General features: G+C 38.5%; 1 protein-coding gene across 1 annotated transcript in view; it reads left to right on the top strand.

Annotated features, from left to right (window-relative positions):
* doc2b (double C2-like domains, beta) overlaps nucleotides 1–20,101 on the top strand; it is a 126,803-nt gene that overhangs the window by 16,539 nt on the left and 90,163 nt on the right. The window lies entirely within an intron of this gene.

Genomic DNA, 20,101 nt, shown 5'->3' with positions numbered 1-20,101 from the left:
TACCAACCAGCCGACTTTGCCCTCAAAGCGAATCAGACTTTGGCTTGATGCAGTGTGCTCTGACGCAGGGAAAGAAGTTGTTTGCATGAACATGAGGTGTGATAAATAAAGAGTGCTGCTTGGGTGTACTGAATAGATCCTGACCAACAGTGTCTTTGCCTTCATTTGCTAACAGATATATAAGTGACAATCCCTCACTTTTACAATACTTCCATGTCTACAAGATAGCTGTAGTAGTTTCCTTTCTTGGCCATATCTATTCCCAGGTCAGGTTCCCCACATGGGTCATACCTCACCAAGCTGACCTCAGAGGAGTAGCAGCAGATGGCCAGCTGGCAGCCAACATATGAGGAAAAAATTACTCATACCAGCGGGTGGCAGTAGTCTATGCATGCAAAAAATATTTATAGAAGTCTGTATGGAGGTAGAAGTACTTGTCGTGTTGATTAAGATATTGGTGAGACAATGAAATACGATTAAGGAAGTCATGTTTGAACTACAGAGAGGATTTTACAACTCTGGAAAGTACTCTCCAACTATTTTAGCTTGCATTGCGAAAATTGCAAGGTAAACAGCAGGAACACAGCATTAATGCAACAAAGTAAGCTACCAGTCAGCGGTTGTGGGCTTAGCATGGCAGTGAAGGGTGTTGAATGACTTATTTTAATTTGTGAGGTGGTCATGTTCAAGCAGTTGCTAAGTTACTCTTTGTATTCTTTTCTCATAAATATGTGGGATTATTTTTAAAAACTATGACGTATTTCAAACCTCATGGTTCATTTTTATAATAGATATGAAAACAGAGTCTTAATCTCCCACAATCAAGTGACTCCATACGGGTCAACTTTACCACACTCAAATACAAGTTATATAGTCATATGAGCTTTTGTTGTCAGCTTCAGACATACTAGCAGTCTGTATGTAACTAAACATTGTGATGTTTTATGATGCAAAATGATGTAGATACAACCATCACAAGTCACATTTGTTCTTTTACTTTCTTTCTTTTTGTTGTTGTTATTTTCTGGGTGAAAATGGACTTTAAATTACAGTTGACTCCTGACTGCTGATGAGTGACAGTTAAACAAAACGTATACAAAGAAAACAGATAATAAATTAAACCCTTGTAAACATACAGAGCAAGGTCCTTGTCACTCAACTGAAACGTGAAATACAAAAGAAAACAAGCTGCAGTGATGCATGGTTACATTTCAGCAGACGTTTACTGGGGCTGGCAAAGCATATTATAAAAAAAGGTGCGCTATAATATTCTGTTCAAAGATTCAGTCTGCTTTGCAGCATAGCTTTGTTGTGAAACACCATTTCACCATCCCTCATCAAGGTCAAACCCCCTCCCTCCCTCCCTCCCTCCCCTTCCACTGTAGAGATTGTGGTTTCTCTGAAAAGCTCCATTTGTATAGATCTGAGTGCAGTGTGATCGGTCCTGCTGGCTCTAATGAGTCGGCAACACCTTCGTAAGCTGCCCCTTGATCCCTCCAGAGATGCATTTACACCAAACACCAAATAAGGTCCAAAAGTAGCACAATGATGCCATGCTGCTGTTTGACTGAACGTTCAGAGCCTCTCAGGGATCGTTGCAGGATTCCAGCTTCACTTTCATTCATGCTGAAGCAGCTATTTTTCATTTTATTGAATTAGTACAGGAAGATTATTGTTCATGCCCAATGTGCCCAATGTGCCACACAAGTAGGAGAACAGAATTTACACTCTATTAGTACTGTGGAAGGTAGTGTAGTGCAATAGATAAAGATTTTCATGCATTTTTTTTACTGTTTTCTGTATTGTAAGGGGGGTCGGTAAAGGTGGGCATGTGAAATGACTTCCTGGGTCTGTCTGAAGATGTATTGTTTAGGTGCTGTGTTATCTGGTCCGCCCCCATGACTTTTATGGTTGTTCTGATTCAAAACTAAAGGATTTCGCAAAAGCCTTACATTAAGTCGTCTGGTATTCAGTCAGCCAGCCAATTCAAGATGCAACCTGATAATAGAGCCGTCTCGCTGTGGAAGGCTGCAGGTACTAGTAGGATTACAGGCTGAGGGAAGCCAGGCAGTATGACATTTAAAATCAAAGCAAACTCCAAGGCTCCTCTTTGTTTGATAAATGTTAGATTGATTGCCTGGAAATGTACTTTTCCTTCCTCTTTTTAATTAATATTCAATGAAGGTCCTTATTGACTTCCCTTATTTAGATTTTTTGTTTCCCCCCATATATTGCAGATTACATTTTTTGACTAGGTGTTCTGATTAAATTCAAATTTCTATTTTTAATTTGATAAAGGGGCCATGTTATATCCCTGTTTCTTTAAATTAACACAGTTCTGGGGTTCTTAATAAAATGTATCTGACATATTTTGGTCAAAATACCACAAGGATTAAGCACCACAGCAGCCTATTCAACCTGTGTAAAGAGCCCAGCCAGTTTGAGTGCCTGTCACACCCACCTCACCCCCTCTTCTGTGAGGTGTAATGGCTACCATGGCAACAGTTGAGCATGAACCCCGGAGAAACATGGCTGCCGGAAAAAAAACATAGCATTGCAGCAAACACGCCAAAGGTTTGCATATGGGATCATTTGTGATTATTTGCCCCACAAACAGCCCTCTTATGCTGGGAGCCTTCAGCAGTCGTTTAGTTCACTTATGGGTCGGGATGGTTAGGGTTAGGGTGAGGTTTAGGGTGAGGGTTAGGTTCTAATGGACCATCAATGACCACATTTGTGTAAAAAAACAAAAAAACAAAACTGGCACACTAGGTTGAAAGGTCATCTAGTTTGCCTCTTCCTGCAACCTAAAGCAAGCCCCACAAAAAAGAAGCAGTAGCTAGAAGTCTTCTCTTGCAAAAAAGTGATCTGACCTGGGGCGCATCATGTTTGCTGACAAGTATTCCAACTCCACCAAGCTAATTTGCCGATTGAAATCAGATCGCAATGTGGGCACGATTGCGTAAATGAGAATGCATTTTAATACCAGGTGTAAATAATAATAGCACCACCCCAGAAGATGAGGTGTCATTAATCAGATCATGTATCTAGACACAGATCATATGTTAATAACACATGAAATAGTGCCCTTAGTAATACATTTATACATGTGGCATATGTCATCTGTAAAACTCACGACTGCAGCATTTTTCCAAAAGTTATCCACTAACTTGCTTGCAAAGACGTGCTACAGTTTCCAGCATTGATTCTGCCCTTCAAAGCACTTACATTGACTTTGTACTTTGCATCTCGCTGTTCGGCTTTTGTCCTGTTCAAGTGCAAAAAACCCCAAAAACAACTCTATACATTGACACAGTGATAGCAGGCAGCTGCATTTGACTGCTAGTGGTCACAAAGTGTGGCTATACAAGTATTTACAAGATTAGACAAAGTACACTTAACTCAAGGTCCACTTTCTAGCTTTGCTGAGTTTTCAACCTTTTTTTTTTTTAAATTCAGCAAATGGAGTTGTCATGTGTCTCATTTGACAGCTGAATGAACTTTCACACACATGTACATTATGTGCTTTGGAAAATTGACAAGATAAACATCTGGAAAAACAACCCTCATGTCAGACATTTGAGCATTGCATTAGAAAAATATGTGTTTTCATGGCTCTGGTCTTTGAATATGTTTTTCTTAGGTCCTGTTTTGTTGCGCTAGATGTGATTGTTATAAATGAATAATGAGTGTTTCTGTAGAACTATGCAACAGTTATCTTATGATGCCATTTTGGCGGGGTGTCCCTTGTAAAAAAAAAAGAAAATGTATCTGTATATGTATAAATATAATTAATATAACCATTTCTAGTCAGAGAGTGTTAGTTCACTAATAATAGCACTGAAATCATCCATCATAATGGGTTCATGATGCAAAATAATATTCATACAGCTGACAGCACCATCCCAACATCTTCCTCTTATGAAGCTTTATGTAATTTTGACTTTAAAGTGATCATAACCAATCACAACACAGTGGGAAGAACATACGGGAGCTAAAATGGACAGTTTCAGACAGAGGCTGCATAAAGAGCCAGTATAAATTAAGTAAAGAGCTCCTTTTCAAAGGTAAGTCAAGCAAAGACATTCCAGTAAAAATATAGACTGGGAAATATGTATGATACGTCCAGTAACCATCTAGTGTTCATGTAATATATTTACAGTTATTTCTGTTCTATAAATGTAACTGTAACCACAGTTTTATTGCCTAGTTTCATGTCAGTGTTGATCAATACACACACCAATGAGTATTGAATCAGTGAATCCCTACGGAACAGTCAAGAAATGTGCTGATAAGCATTTTTAACACAGGACACATTATTATCTAAACTCATGTTGTTTACAGTGAAGAGCGGGTGGGAAATGAGATCACTCATTCTGCTGACAGACACTTTTTTGTTGTAACAATCAAATGAAACACATTAGAGGACATTAAAATCCTAACTGACTAACTGTAAATAGCTTTGGATCTCCCCCTTCTGTCGTCTCCAGCTCAAACTACAAAGAATTGTCCAGATTCCACTGATGAATAAAAATCTAAATGTGGTCAGTTCCAACTGCTTTGAGGCTCAATCTGGAGGCGACAGATTTGAATCGTAGACTCCCACGCAGGAGAAGATAGAGTGTGATGACTGTCCAAGCTGACCTGCCTTATTTTGTACAGACCATTGCAGACTCTCCGTGCTGTTGAACATCAATTATCATCATCAAACTGGAATTATAATCAGGTTCTGTGTTGTGTAGACAGTGTGACCATCAAGCTGGGACAGAGTATGTGTCCAATGAGGGTTTATTAAGATTTCTTAAATATTTGAACCAATAAGCAGGATTTAATCCACAATATTTCTTTATTTTAATTCATTTTTTAAATATAAATTGATGTTAATGTCAAACCAATTTCTAACTACTTTCTCTTCTGACTCTGGGAGTTTTCTCCAGTGAGTTGTTTGAGTTTTGAGGGTTTCAGTTGACTTATTTGCACAGGTTTAAATCAAACGCACATACAATAAGAAAAAAAGAAAATGTGCAGGGAAAGGAGAATGACTTATTTAATGACCCTGGCAATTCAAGACTACCCAAAAGTTGTTTTTATAAATATCTTATGACTGATTTATGAGGCATTACTAAATTATTTATTAACCATTAATGAAGCCATTAGCTTCAACTTGTAAAAATAACATGCATGCATGCAACGTGCATGTAAGGAGGGAGGCAGAGAGGGAATGTGGTTTAACGCAGAAAACCGAAATGCTATCTTCTAACATCAAGGCAGTGTCTTCAATCAGGTACATGAAAAGACTGAATGAGCATTTCACAGTGTGCAGCTGACTTGTCTTGCTTGAGTGCACCTCATGATGAAGCCCAACCTATAAATGCTTTTACAGGATTCATGTGCCTGTGAATGCCTTATGATGTGGCATTGTCTTGCTTTTAGTGATGCTCGCGTGTTGTGTTTATTTCATGTTTTGTAATCAATGAAGGCGCTATCTCAAAGCCTGTGTTTTCTGACAGTAGTGGTGTACAATTTATGGTCGATATGCCATGGGTAGGTGGATTTCTCAGGCAGAAACTACACATTCTATAATCTATACCCAATCTGCTCTAGGTGTGGCCTCACTGAGCTTGGATTTTTTTCTGTATATGTGGCATTTTTTTTTGTTTTTTGTTTTTTTGGTGATAGTTGGTAGCATAGAGAGAGAGAGAGAGAGAGAGAGAGAGAGAGAGAGAGAGAGAGAGAGAGAGAGAGAGAGAGAGAGAGAGAGAGAGAGAGAGAGAGAGAGAGAGAGAGAGAGAGAGAGAGAGAGAACATTATGGAACAGGCTGAATGGTAAAAGGAGGAGGAGGACATGTACTAAGGTCTTGGGCAGGATAGAAATCCTGAATGTCATGTTTACATCCCCTCAAGCATCAGGATGCCCTCTGTTAAAAAATATAACCTGGACCCCTCTACAGAAAAACTGACCACAGATGGTTTTGGTCCTGAAGGTCTGACATCACATCACATGTAACCCTTAAAGAAGCAACACGTGGTTAATGGTCAGTACTTTTTTTAAAGGTCATTGGCCTTACGTTTAAAACATCAAAATATTACTTTGATGACTTTTCATCTATTCATGGTTTTTAGATTAAGTATCGCAGTGATTATTAACAAAACTGTTACACCACCATGAAGTTGACTTTATTGTGAGAGACATGAATTTTGGATAGATTGCCATGACATGAAACCTGGCAGATATTTACATTTTCTCAGGATGCATTGAAACTTTGGTGACTTACTTGTTTCAATTTTTTTTTCAGTTTTCTATTAACTGTCTAGTACTAATTAGCAAACGTAAGCATGCTAACACGGTAAACCAAACCTGCTAAGTATGAGTGAGCATCATTGTGAGCATGCTAGCATACTGACATTAGCATTTATCGCAAAGCTCCACTGTTGAAATGCAGGTTCACCATGGAGGCATTAATGAGAACTGAATAGTGCGTTTAAAGATGGCTTCCATTTGATAGGTTAAAAAAAAGTCTGTAATTTTGTGATCGGTTGTCTCACACTTCTGTGTTTTTGTGCCTAAAGAGTATGTACATAAGAGTCCTTCTTAAGCTCATCTGAGATCAGAAAAAATTATTTAATCGTGCATCACTTTTAGTCTTTCCAAATGTTATTGGACTGAACGGATAAAACAGATCTGATAATAAAATGAATCATTGTGCTAGGATTGTGACGCTCAGAAAAATGTATTCACCCTTTTACAGCTGCACCTCTTCCAAAGATTATGTGTGGGAAATGTGATTTTTGGGCCAGTGTGCATAATGTGACGGTCCCGGAAATTGGAATTGATTGAAACGGCCTTGATTGTGAAAAATTGTCTCTCAGCTGACCAGAGCACTTCTTTCTATGCTTACTGACTGTAGTATGGTGCATTTTTTCTCAAAACAAAACTGAAAATTCTTCCTCAGCTATACATTCATCATACTTACAAGCACCCTTCAGTTACCACCATAAGTGTTGCTTTTCATAACAGCCCCCTGAGAGCCAGTGCTTGCTGATGAGTCTACATTAGCAACAGTTATGTCCTCTTCCATTCTGCTGCACCCACATATACAGCGGGTCCATCATGACAAGCACAAGGTCAAGCATTGCTCAGACCCACTGAGCCTTATTTTAAATTTGAGTCAAAATCCAGCAGTGTGTACAAATGCTACACACTGTACATCCAGTGGAGATGCATAGCTCAAGAGGTGATTGGATTTTCAGGGGTCTATTTACAATGTTCCTATAGGTCCTGATTTCCAAGCACATTTGCCTCATGCTCTTTATACATGAGTGAGCACTCTCTCCTCTTCCTCTCTAGAAACACCACCTTCACTCTCATCCTCATCTGCATCCTTCTGACGTTTCTCCCTGATTGAGATTGACTTCCTCACCCACATCACTTGTCTCCTCTCACTGTGGGGAAGAAATGTGGTGCATGTGTGTGTGTGTGTGTGTGTGTGTGTGTTTGTGTGTGTGTGTGTGTGTGTGTGTGTGTATGTGTGTGTGTGTGTGTGTGTGTGTGTGTGTGTGTGTGTGTGTGTGTGTGTGTGTGTGTGTGTGTGTGTGTGTGTGTGTGTGTATATGTGTGTGTGTGTGTGTGGCTATACAGTGCTAGCTTTTTTTCATAACAGCTGCACTTTTATGCACTTTGTCTGTTTTTGGTGTGTAGTCTAAATATAATAAAATATAGTCCTCCTATTGTTCAATGTACCTTAATTCTTAATACATATGTGATCCCCTTATAAACAGGAATTCACATTTAATTTGAGGCATCATTATATGCTGCATACATAAGTTGAAACTTTTCTCCTCCCTCTGGTCTTTGAATGGTAGGCATTTTTGGAGATGCGAGGTTTTCATGTGAAAACAGTGATTTGTAATTTTCTTTTTTTGGCAGCTACTAAGCCTCTGCCTTGGGCAAGCTCTGAGTAAAACAAGGGAAGAAACAGGCTCCACTTGATGGCTTTATATTAAATCTCTTGATGTTCTTTAGGGTGCCACCAGCCAGAAGCAAAAATCCAATCTGAATTCACATAGTAAAGTGTGGTGGTGAGTACTTTCAAATTTTCATTTAGCATTTTTTTTTAAAATTAAATGATAACCTACAGTCCATTTTCTCCCATAGGCATATTCAAGCTCTGCCCTCTTAAGTGTGCATTCATCAGGTGTCTGATATCATTGATTATTTTGATCCCAACACCATTCCTCAGAGGAAAGTCACGTTATAGGTAGTGATGATAATGTTTCATCATGTCTACAGGATGTATAAATAAGTACCTATTTGCCAACAATTACTGCCAATCAACTTAAAAGGTGATTATATGTCAGTGTTGTGCTTAAAGTTTCTGCTGCACTAAGTGACAAAAAAGTCAGTTAATGCAGTTAAATGAATGTGCTATGAATTCGCTGTTAACGCCTGTCATCGTAGGTGAGAACTGTCCATGAATATTTAATGTTCACCTGCTTAGACATCATAAATGATGTACAAGAAATGGGATTCAAAACAAATGATCCTTCAGTCCTAACAAGCATCAACCAGACTACAGTTTTGCAATATATTCTACCAGCTAGCGAGCACTGTTTATTATTTAACGTTAGGTAATGAAAGCTCCTGTTTTAACAGGCATAATTTAGCTCTTGAGTCTTTGTAAAAAGTTGTCTCTGTATGTCAATTACTAGATAAGTCACTTTGAATATGCAACTCCTTAAGTAATTTACAAATTAATAGAAGTCATACAGTTTTATGGCGTGAGCAGAGATTAGTTATCAACATAACTTCCAAAGCTGCAGCTCAGTGTCTCTATGAGCTCTGCTGATACTAAGTAAAGCTTAGTATCTGCTTAAACAGATATCATATATGTTTAGATAACTTGTCTATGTTTAACATATCAAATATAACAGTATATAAATAAATGGAAAATCACAAAAATAACATGTCCCTTTAAATATCATTTTTACAGTGTAAATGCGCTACATACTCAAATGAATTAGAACACAGACATGCAGCTGGAGTACAGAGTAAGTTATTTAGCACAGATGCAGCTTCAGGACAAGATGTGAAGATTGCGTCAGTCAGTGGATCCACTGTTGCCCTCTACATGTTGTCAGAGATTGTATCTTGTGGCGGATGGTGCCTGCTTAGTGCAGATTCAATAAGGTGTGGCACTGATGGCTCCATCTTCACTGTGTAGTCTTGGTGAACAGCGTCATCAGTCAAACAGCACACTGCTGTATCATCCTGCTCTCACAAATGTACAAAATGGGTCAGGAGGATAAAAGCAATTAGAGGTTACTTTTTCTCTCTTCCTGGCTGTTATGTATTCACTCTGTTGTTCACTGTGAAACAATAATATTTTGTTTCTCAAATCCCCATCTGGTTTCTCACTTTCTGGAAGATGAATTGAGCTATTAATTGAAATTGAAATGCTGAACAATATAATGAGATTCTGCATACATTTTTGTTGCTCAAGCTCATTTTTCATGAGCGAAAGCACTTTTTACATTTAGCCCAAATGGTCATTTCCAATTAACCCCCAAGCTCCTTGTAATTGGCTCCCACACCCAGACTGTCAGAATAAGAAAATCCATCATTTATTTACATTTTTTCTTCAATTTTCACTTTCAGCCTTTTTCTCACTTCCTTCCTGCCAATAAAACCCTCCCATGGCTTCATTTATTACAAGTGAGGTGAAAAAGCATTAGTAATCATGAGTCATGTTCCCGTCCTTTCACCCCACCCTTCTGGTCCTCATGGTGCTCTCACCTACCGCAGTTTTTAGGGCTCAGCTCTGAGAATGATCTGATGGACCAAATTGCTGTTTTTGCCTCTTTAAATCAAATTAAACTGGAAGTGAAATAAAAACAAGCATAACTGGAAAACAATTAGATCTCATATGTGATTTCAGCTTGTGTATCTGTGGTGAAAATCTGGTACAGCTCTGCCGAAGCACTCAGCAGGCGTTTTCCTGCTGGCTTATACAACGCAGTATCTAACCACAGACTCCTGCTGGCTAACATAATGTAATCCGTCTGTCTCCTCCTCTCTACACTCTGAAAAACTCACAAACGCTTTGTCCACTTCTTGTTGATCAAAAGACACTAAAACAACCCGCCTCCTTCTTTTTTCTTGACATCACTGCACACACACATACGCAGCACACACTCCTCCTTAAACCTATAGTTAAGAAATGCAGTGAATAGCTCTTATCACAAATTCCAGTCCAGTGGTTGGTATAGCAACAGGTTTACAAGGTCGTTTTTTTTATCCTGCTCTTAGTCATCCATGTATTCTGAAGTACAAAAATGAGGTTGATTATATACACTATCGTCAGTAGATGTTGTGTTTTTTTCTCTAAACACACATAGTTAAGAAAGACATGCTGGAATTATCGTCAGCAGCAAAGTCATCAGGAAAAAGAAACTGTATTTAATTAATATTCCTGAGCCACACATCTGGACAGTGGTAGTTTTTTGTCTCCTAAATGTCGACTGGAAGGCAGCAGCCTCCCTCAAAGCTGTTGAACACTCTTCCATTCATGGCACCGTGCCTCGCCCATATCCCATGTGGCTTCGATGTGTGACTGGGGAAGCTGAACTTGAATTGAATCAATTGGAAATGAATTGGGAACAGCAAGGCTGACATTGTTATTAGAAGCTAGCTTCAATAATGATTTACATTTGAGACTTGAAATTCAATTTCAAGGCGCTGCACTCAGGTCTGACTTAGTTTTACTTTTGAAATTGTATCTCGTAATTGTCAGTTAGGAACTCATAATTATGTGTGATATGCATCTTGTAATTATTAGAAAACTGTAAAATAAAGATATAAATAGCTCTTGCCATTTTAAGATAAAGATCACATAAGGAGGTTTATATCTCGTAATCAAGATAACAAGACTTAGAGTCTACAGCCATGCTAGCGGCTCTGTGGGGCAATACTTAGGCACAGTGATGCTATGACCAAATGTCAACATACTAACATGCTGATGTTTATCAGGTATAATATTTACCATTTTTACTATTGCCTACCATCTTAGTTTAGCAAGTTAGTACTGTAACACTTGCTAATTATCACTAATAAAGAACAGCTGAAGCTGCTGGTGATGTTACTAGTTTTTCAGCCATTTGGTCATCAACCAATGATGGTGCTATAGATGAAATGCTATAGATGGACTGTGAATGTCTGTACTGCATTTCATGGCAGTCCATCAGGTAGAAAAATGTTACTAAAAACCCAGAAAGTAATCCCCATAATGGCACCAGAGCAAATGTAAACCATGAGTAAATGTGCTTTTTTTTTTTGCTAATACATCCAATAGATGTTGATAAATTTAGCTGGATATAGGATAATGTTCACCAGCTGGTGATGCTAAATGAAAAGTCAGAGGATCACCAAAGTCAGGAGGCGTGGACAATTAATGTGCAAAACTTAATGAGAATTAATTAATAGAGTTGTTGCAATATTTCAGTCTAGACCAACGTGACGATCAGACTGACAGCACAACCTTGTAGTTACGACAGAGAATTTCTCATATCTTAAATGTAATTTTCACTGGTGAATGCATTGCATTTCTGTAGCTTTCTTCATGATCACATTTTTATTTTTGGTTATTCTATTATTATCCACACATGTTTCTCCAGTTGTTTTTTAGTAGCATACTGAGCGCTTAATGGAAATTTCCAGGTATAAAGGAACAACTATTTCTCTGGATTATGAATTTAGATAACTAATTAACTTGATGATTTCTCCTGAGGAAGCTCTTTCAAGCCATCAGTGATTATATATATACGGCTGTTTCAGAGGAGACAGAAATCCTAAAACTCTGATACAATTAAGTGTCTCAAACTGTGACCTGAGTAGGAGTTTCATTGCAAGTACATAAACTCAATGTAGACAAATGTTCTTTGTGCAGCTCAGTGTAAAAACTCCAGAGCATACAAGTGTTATCTCCTTAACTACATTTCATGGATACTTACTTTCTGCTGACAATATCTGAATGTATGCTGTAGGGTTTCTGATTTCGAGGTGACTCATGAAATTTTTTAACAGATTCATCACAATTTTGTTCAAGCTCCATTATTGATGTTGTAACGTGGTAGTCCACTCAATTTCCATCCCACATGGGGATTAATGAAAACCAAATGCTGCATGAAAAGTAGGAAAATACTGTATGTAAAATCACTCATATGGTTTGTCAAAGCTCAGAAGTCTGGCAGGAAACAATGTAGAGACAGAACTTAACACTTTAAACCCAGCTGCTTTAAAAAACATACTTTTTCCAATTGAATTACTTGATTCATTTTATTATGCTGCCCCAGTCACAATCTTGCATTTATCTGCAGCTTCCAGGCTTTCAAACATTAAAACACAGTTGCCACAAGACAAGATCACAGTCAGGAATAGCAGCATTTATTGTGTGTCAAATTAAAAAGAACAAAACCCAGTTGACGTCAGACTTCCTCATCTTCTTTTGGTGTTTTATCCCCACAATTCACCATAGTTTATCCAATTTGAATAATCCATACAGATGTTGCTGTCATGGTCTAGATTTGAGGAAAAAGTGGAAATTCTTCACCTCTTTCTCTCCTCTTGATTTAAGTTTTCTGAATAGATGAAAGCAGTTTTTTGGTGGATATTGAGGCAGTGTTGGTGTACATGGCAGTAGGGAAAGGAGAAATGCAAAATGTGAAGGAGAACCAAATACCCCTTTCAGATTGCACCAGCACTGACCAAGTAAAGTCCAATCATCACCTGTTAAAAAAAAAAGAAGAAAAAAAAGGGGGTCGAGGGGCAATCAAGCGATCACAGAGGAGGACACTTCTATGCTTTAATCTGTCCTGAATGTCACACTCCAAAATGGGAAAGTACAACAGATGAAAAAGGACTGTTTCACATTTTATAATAGTGGCTTTGAGGAAGAAACACAGAATGCTGTTTTCAGGTTTGTGCAGTGTGGATTGCTAGAAAGAGGTGGGAGGGGGAGAAAAAAATCAAGATGTTTAGCCTTCCCATTCACTGAGCTCATTTCTTTGTTCAGCCAGAAATCATTGACGCAGATGATGCTTTTGGTAAAGGCTCGGTGATCAGAGAGAAAATGAAACCTTTTTTGGGGGTTTTGTATGATAAAAACAACATCAGTTCTGTTTCAGAGGAGATTTTCCCCCAATAATTGATGCAAGAAATGGGATTTTAATCTTGGCACAATCTTGCAACAAGCCTGAGAAATGTTTCGCTGATCAACAAGATAAGCATATTTAGACAGATAATGACAGCAGCAGGTCAGTGGAGCCATAATAGTGAAGACGCAGAGTGTACTGCAAGAGGAGGATAATCACAAGTGTGTCTCCATTTTACATGATCGAGAGTGACTTTCAATGCAAATAACTACTGCAAATACAAATGTGTATTTCCAATATAATCATGTCTGACTTTCCACACTTGACTCTTCACTTTATTTGCTGAAAGTGCATCAGTCGGTTCCACTTGCGCCAGTCCCCATTGAGCCAGCGTTTTTGAAAAATGTGTCCAATTATCTAAAGCCAAAGTTAGACTGGCAAGGGCCAATCAAATAATCAGTCTGAAGGACACTTGTACACTTTAATTTTGCCTGAGGATCACACCTGAGGAGGGCTATTGCTTTTTCAACACGAGGGCCTCTCTGAAGGGGCAATTTCACATTTTATAACAGCAGCCTTGAGAGACAGACTCATCCCAGTTGATAGCTTATTTTCAAAGCTTTGAGGAGTGATAGAGACTCACCCTGTCAGAGTGCACAGATGCGATGTGGTAGTGTTCGGTTGTACCATTTCATCATACATGACTATCATGTCAAATAACATATTTATAGCCTGCGATTTTATGAGTTTGAACCCAATAAAAGTATAACAGTTTTTTTACCTTGACCGTATTTTCTCATCATTTTCAACATACTGATCAAACCTGACTGCTTCAATACGAATCTATTTGAACCTTGCCTTTTTTCGTTGCCTGGTTAAAGTCCTTTGAATGCTGCCCACATATCTGACTCAAAACTGCAGGAGAAAAGCTTGATTTTACATCCTATCATGTGTCATTGCAGTGCAAACAATCAATTTGTTACAAAAGACATTATTTCATTGCTTCTAGTTTTAACATCTAACTTGCCTACCTCTCGCCTCTCGCCATAAAAAAATAAAATAATCTTACAGGAAGCTCCTGATGGCATGATGAAAAAATGTAGAAAGAAAGAAAAAAAGCTCCAGGTGAGCAACCAGACGAGGTGACGAGCCTCATTGGTGTAATTACCTGCCTCATCAGTATCCAGATCATTTTCAATATTTCTGTAGTCAACCTTAGAGTGACTCCAGCTTTAGTTGTCTGTATATATCTTTTTCTTTATCTTGACCATATGAATTTATGACTATATGAGCGAAGGATTGCATAAACAACAATAAAAGTAAGACAGCTGGGATATGATTCTGAAGGTTTTCAAAGTCTGTTTTTTATTAAATCTCTATCCATAAAATCTCTACTGTATCTTCTTGTTTTCTGTGCATTGCTGCTACATGTTTTCTCTTTATTGTCTCCTTATCAGCTTACCTCTACTCTACCTGCCCACCACGCAGATACTCTTTAACAACTGACAACTCCGACAACTTAATTGCTTCAAATGAAATCGTTTCAACAATGGAAAAAAACCCATATTTTAGTTAATATTGAAATTTATTCTGAACCCTAATTATCCTGATTATCGCAGACCCATTGCATGCCTTTAAAAAGCCGCCTACGCAATCAAAAACCAGACTGGAGGAATAAAGAAATGAAGAAAATAACAGCCCAATGTCGCAACATGGCATATGGTCTCAGATCCAAGTAGGTTTTGATTTTACATCCAATCTCTTAATGTCTCTTCACAGCACAACACAAAGAAGCACTTGATTTGTGCCACACATTAAAGTACATCATGGCGCAGCTTTCTTTGGAGGCATGTTGGTCCAGGATTTCCCTCGGTGCTCATAAATAACTCAAACCTTAAATCCTTCATTAATGCTTGTAAACACTCCTCTGGTGTGACGGATCTCAGTGAAGACAAGGCAAGTGATGAGTTTTTTTGAACTGTAAAGCATAGAAAGATAATCAAGAAGAGCCCCAGAATATAAATAGAGACATGATTAAGTCCAAAAAAAGTACAAAGATATGTTAAATATTTGTTGGTGTCATGATGGAGCCACCTGTCTGTACATTGTCATGTCAGACTTCTGTTGTTTCTGTACTCAAACAGCAAAATAAAGTCTTGCAGAAGGCCAATCAAAATCTGTCACTCTGTTCTGTATTTGCTCAATTTCTGACAGTGACACTCACTAACAGCCAGACAGCCACACAACACAAAAAAAGAGACAGACTTTGAACAGAAACCCATATTAGCTTTCTACCAAATGTCTCCTTATCTGTGTGAACACATGCTTTGTGTTAAACCATAGCTAACTGAAAGAGCCACCAAATAAACTTCCACTGGGGGAAAAGCACACTGCTAATGTCAATTTGCAGGCTAGATCGCTAATTAGCTAGTCAGCTGTGACACCTTGAGTAGCTTAAAAACTTGAGACCAAAACAAAGAGAAAGGTTAGACTTGTACTTTGCTTTGTGATCAATAATTCATAACCGAAAAAATACATAGGCACAGTGTTTTGCAAGATTTGCTTTCAATAAAAACTTTCTTGGACATGTCAAGGTAAGTTTAAAGGCTACAATCTGGAGTTCTCATTCTACAGTATTACTGTAACTAAATGCTGTCTGTCCTTGGCTTGAATGCTGGAGTTAGCAGGACAGGTTTGTTCACATTGTGTCTGGTCGTGCCAGCTCAACTGTCTATCAAACTCATACACCGGCCTTCCCAGTCAGAGACTTGGTTGATTTGGTTGGACTTTAAAATATCTTATCTAGCATTTCTTCGGTTAGCGTCACCACCTTAAAAAAGATGAATGCCCCCCTTTCGATTCTTTCATCAAGCATTTCCTGCTTTTAACAGCACAAAGAATGATGTTTTCATTTGCTCATGATCCAACACATTACTCTTTGTGTGTCAAACGAGCGCTCTGGAAAGAAACACAAGGTCAGGCAAGGATAACACGGTCCACCAAGACATACATGTTTTATTTCCCCCTCACCAAATTTACCTCCATTCTCGAAAGGAGGCATCTGCAGGCCATTTAGGTGTACCATGAGATGTTTTGGTATTCAACCCAGGGATAAGAGCAGGATAAGAGCAAGATCACTCAAGTCATGTCTGACAGCAGGTTATCGATCCGGAGGCAATTTTATTCCTGCATCAGGAGAAACGAATTGCCCCTCTAATTCTCCGTTTGACCAAATCCTATCGCACCTGCACATCTTTAATCGCCGGATGGCTGGCGGATTGGCTTAGGGGGCTGAAAGCAGTGTTAGCCATTTGTTGTCATGACTGCGAGGTTGATACACTGTATGTCTTCATTCATTCAGAAATCTCTGCTTTATGAGGCGTGTCTTGGTGAATTCCTCTGCTGCTACCCGTTACTAAGCAGTAAAATAACATATATCTACTGTATAAACACACTCAATGTACTTCTAGCTGATTTAGTTTGGTGTTGTGTAAGAAGCATATTCTTAGTGAGGAGTGTTGACAGATTTTATATTTCTTTGAATTAAGTGTCATCATTTAAACATAAAACATGCTGTCCAATACTCACATTTGAGCCATCTGGTGTGCAAGTCAAGTTAAAATGCTTCAGACAATGAACCTAACAAACAGTCATTCCTAGTCCTTTTGTGAGGGCAAGACGTTAAAAATAGAGACAGGTCATCTGCCTCATGTTGGTAATAGAAGGCATGTCTGATGCTCACAGCTGGTTAAAAGCTGGTGAGTCCGCTCCTAGCTGTTAAAACACATTGATGTAGTCACCAGCCTGCAGGTGATCTTCATGCTTCATGCAAATTATGTCCTCTGTTTCTTAAGTGAGTGAGATTTTTCAGTATAGTTAGATGATTTTTTTTGCTGTATATTGTCCTGATATGGTTTCTTTAGTATGGGACAGCACAGAGCCAGCTTTAGTCTTTTCAGGGCCCACAGGGATGATTTGTTTCAGAAGGTACCTCCTACTCCTGTAAACCTGCAAATGTGCATTATGTCCTCTTTAAATAGGGTTGGCAATGTATTTGTCATACCTTCAGTAATGGTTTTACTTTAAAGGTAAAAAACAACAAAACAGTAATGGTTTTACTGTACAAATACACCAACCATATTTGCAGAGGATACTACATACACAGGTCTGTATTTATATTCTAGGTTTCTACTGGAATATCTTTACAAGCTCTTTATGCATCTCCTCAGTTCAACCTCTGTCTGAAACAGGCCGTTTTAGCTCCTGTCTCTGTTCTGATTGGTCAGCTTCTCCTACTCAAACAAACAATAGTAGTAAGATTTCTTCTATTTCTCATTGTTTCTTGAAATGGAAACTTCTCAAATATATCCATACATGTGATCCGTGCCTTACAAGCAACAAAGGCTATGAGATATATGGCTGCTTGTAGAGGAGGAAGTAGACCCAGGCTTTTGACTTTCAAGAAGCATTTTTACATTCGTTCACCTCACGTTTTGGACCTTAGATCATGTTTAACATAGACATCCAACATTATAACAGTACAAAAATAACAGAACATCTCAAAAAGCACGATATGTACCCTTTAAGAAACAATGACTCATCCTATCTCGTCACAGCCCATCCACTCGCTCTGGCTTACCTGCTCCCTCTTGCTCTAAAATGCTGCACAAATTATGTTTGTGCATGAAAGTGTGCACAGCCAGATGCTCCTTTGTGGTGGTGCCAAGTAGCCAGAGGATGGTTAACACTTACAGAATGAAAATGGAGGAGGGGATTGTCAAGATGAGGATTATTAATGGACACTTTTTTTTTTTTAAAGCATGCATCTCCCCCTCATTTTCACACATTCTTTGTCCCTTTTTTCTATTATACTTATTATTGGTTGAGTATTTCTTTCTGGATAAAAACTCCAGTGACATTTCTACCTTAGTTGAACCCCTATGTAGTTATGTTTACGACTGTGTCAATCCATAGCAATTGAGAGCCAGCAGAGTGGAAACAGAGAGGCCAACAACGAGGGAGGTACAGTAGCTAAAGCCAGGAGATGATCAGAAAGCCAAGAGACAAATGCTTTAGTTGATTGGAGTAGGTGTTAATTTGATTTGTCAATGATTAAAATAATGTCCTGTACTATAGTTGACTGGGTTTAAAAGGAAAGAGCAGCACAGTTTGTGCATCATGAGTTTGTGGTGGGAGGAAATCCACTCGGAAATGTTCGTGCTGGATGTACAGAATGTTTCAGTAGAGAGGAAGGAGGAGAGGCACAACTGACAACTGTCTGCCTGGCAGGGGGATATTGGCAGGGGGATGCGAAAAAAATGAAGGACCTGTGAGACTTGATGTGAAGAGAGAATTGGTGGCAAGCATTGAGTCTAATGGGACCCATGATGTGTGGTGAATAAGAGACTTTCTCCATGAAACCAGTCAGCAAGGTTGGTGGTAAACCATGTAACACTTTGTTAGAAACATCAAGATGGATGAGAGCCAGCTGCAGCCATCTGTACAACTACTGTACAGTTTCAGTTTGAAAAAGATAAAACTTGGCTGATAGCTGGGACATGCATGTCTGTGAACATCCACAGATATATCACTAACACAAACTATATTTGATTTGATTTTTAACCCTTCTCCCAATGAGAAGTTGAAACAACGGCCAGCTTGTTTGATCAAAAAGGCTACGTGCTGCACAGCTAAATTTTGGAGTGTGTGTGAGTCAGCTTCTCTGCAGCTCACGATTACCCATAACACCCTTTTCTGCGTAGATGTGCAGAGATGATTGCCTGTTTCTTCACAGAACTGAACCGCATGTTGGGTCTTTGTAAATTAAAGAGTATAGTGTAGACCTGCTCTATATGAAAAGTACCCTGAGATAACTTCTGTTGTGATATATAAATAAAATTCAGAATTTAATTGAACTGAAACTGAGAACTACAATTCCAGACCTCACAGCAGGTTTTTGGACCTCAACTCCTATAATCAAAAGTAATATTTCAGCAGGGGGGGAACTGTCAGAGCCGTCTGAACCCTCACAAGGGGCCTAACAGAAATTAAAATGTAATTGTGAAAAGCACTTCTCTTCATTTAATTTTATCAAAGTCATTTATCATAAAATCTAAAATTTTCCAAGTCAAAATGAACCTACCCAACATCAGTACGATGTCTCTCTATTAGAAAAACCAAGCACGGACAAGAAAATAAATCTGCTTTCATACCAAATTCGGATCTTTCTTTGGCTAGTTGCCGGGTAAAAGTAAAAGAGGAAGCTCTTTGATTGGTAGGTCACCTGCAAAATTGTAGAAGATCATATACAAATACAAGAAAAGAAAGATATAATCTCGAATTACGTTAAAACTAACAAGACAGAGGGTTTGTTTATTGAGTAAATAGCGACAACTTTTGCGAGCTAGAAAGCAGACATTTCAGCAGCTGTTTCAGCTGAAGAAAATGATGTTATACATTTATTTATTGTCGCTAATGTAAGCTTATTGTTAAAACCGTTTTCACGAGTAAAAGTGGTGAAGTTTTGGAGAGCATTTGTGAACTTTTTGTCCATGATAGAGGGCCTTAGTTCAATTGCTGCAGTTCGTCACTGCCTTTTGGTGTGGGCTGTAGAGTGTAGATAAGGATTCCCAATATATTATTTGATGTAATGTGGTACTTTTCCACTCAGCAGCCAGTATGCAGCTACCAAAAAAATTGGCTAATTCTGTGGATATCAGACATAACAAGGTTTGCACATGTGTGGATCCAATCCTCAAAGGGTTTCATAGAACAGAAACTATTAACAATAATAACAACAATAATACTGTGCTTTCCCTGTGTGATATTTTTCTTTACTCCTATCTAAATCTAGCAGGAAACAACAGGAAACATGACAGCTCTGCATGTTTGTTAAAAAACTGACATTTATCCTGACAGGTAATCTGTTGCATCAGTGTTAATAATGCAATTTAAA

The sequence above is a fragment of the Scomber scombrus genome, chromosome 14 (assembly GCF_963691925.1).
Source record: "Scomber scombrus chromosome 14, fScoSco1.1, whole genome shotgun sequence".
NCBI lineage: Eukaryota > Metazoa > Chordata > Actinopteri > Scombriformes > Scombridae > Scomber > Scomber scombrus.
The sequence above is the reverse complement of the archived record's forward strand: the minus strand, read 5'-3'. Positions and strand labels throughout refer to the sequence as shown.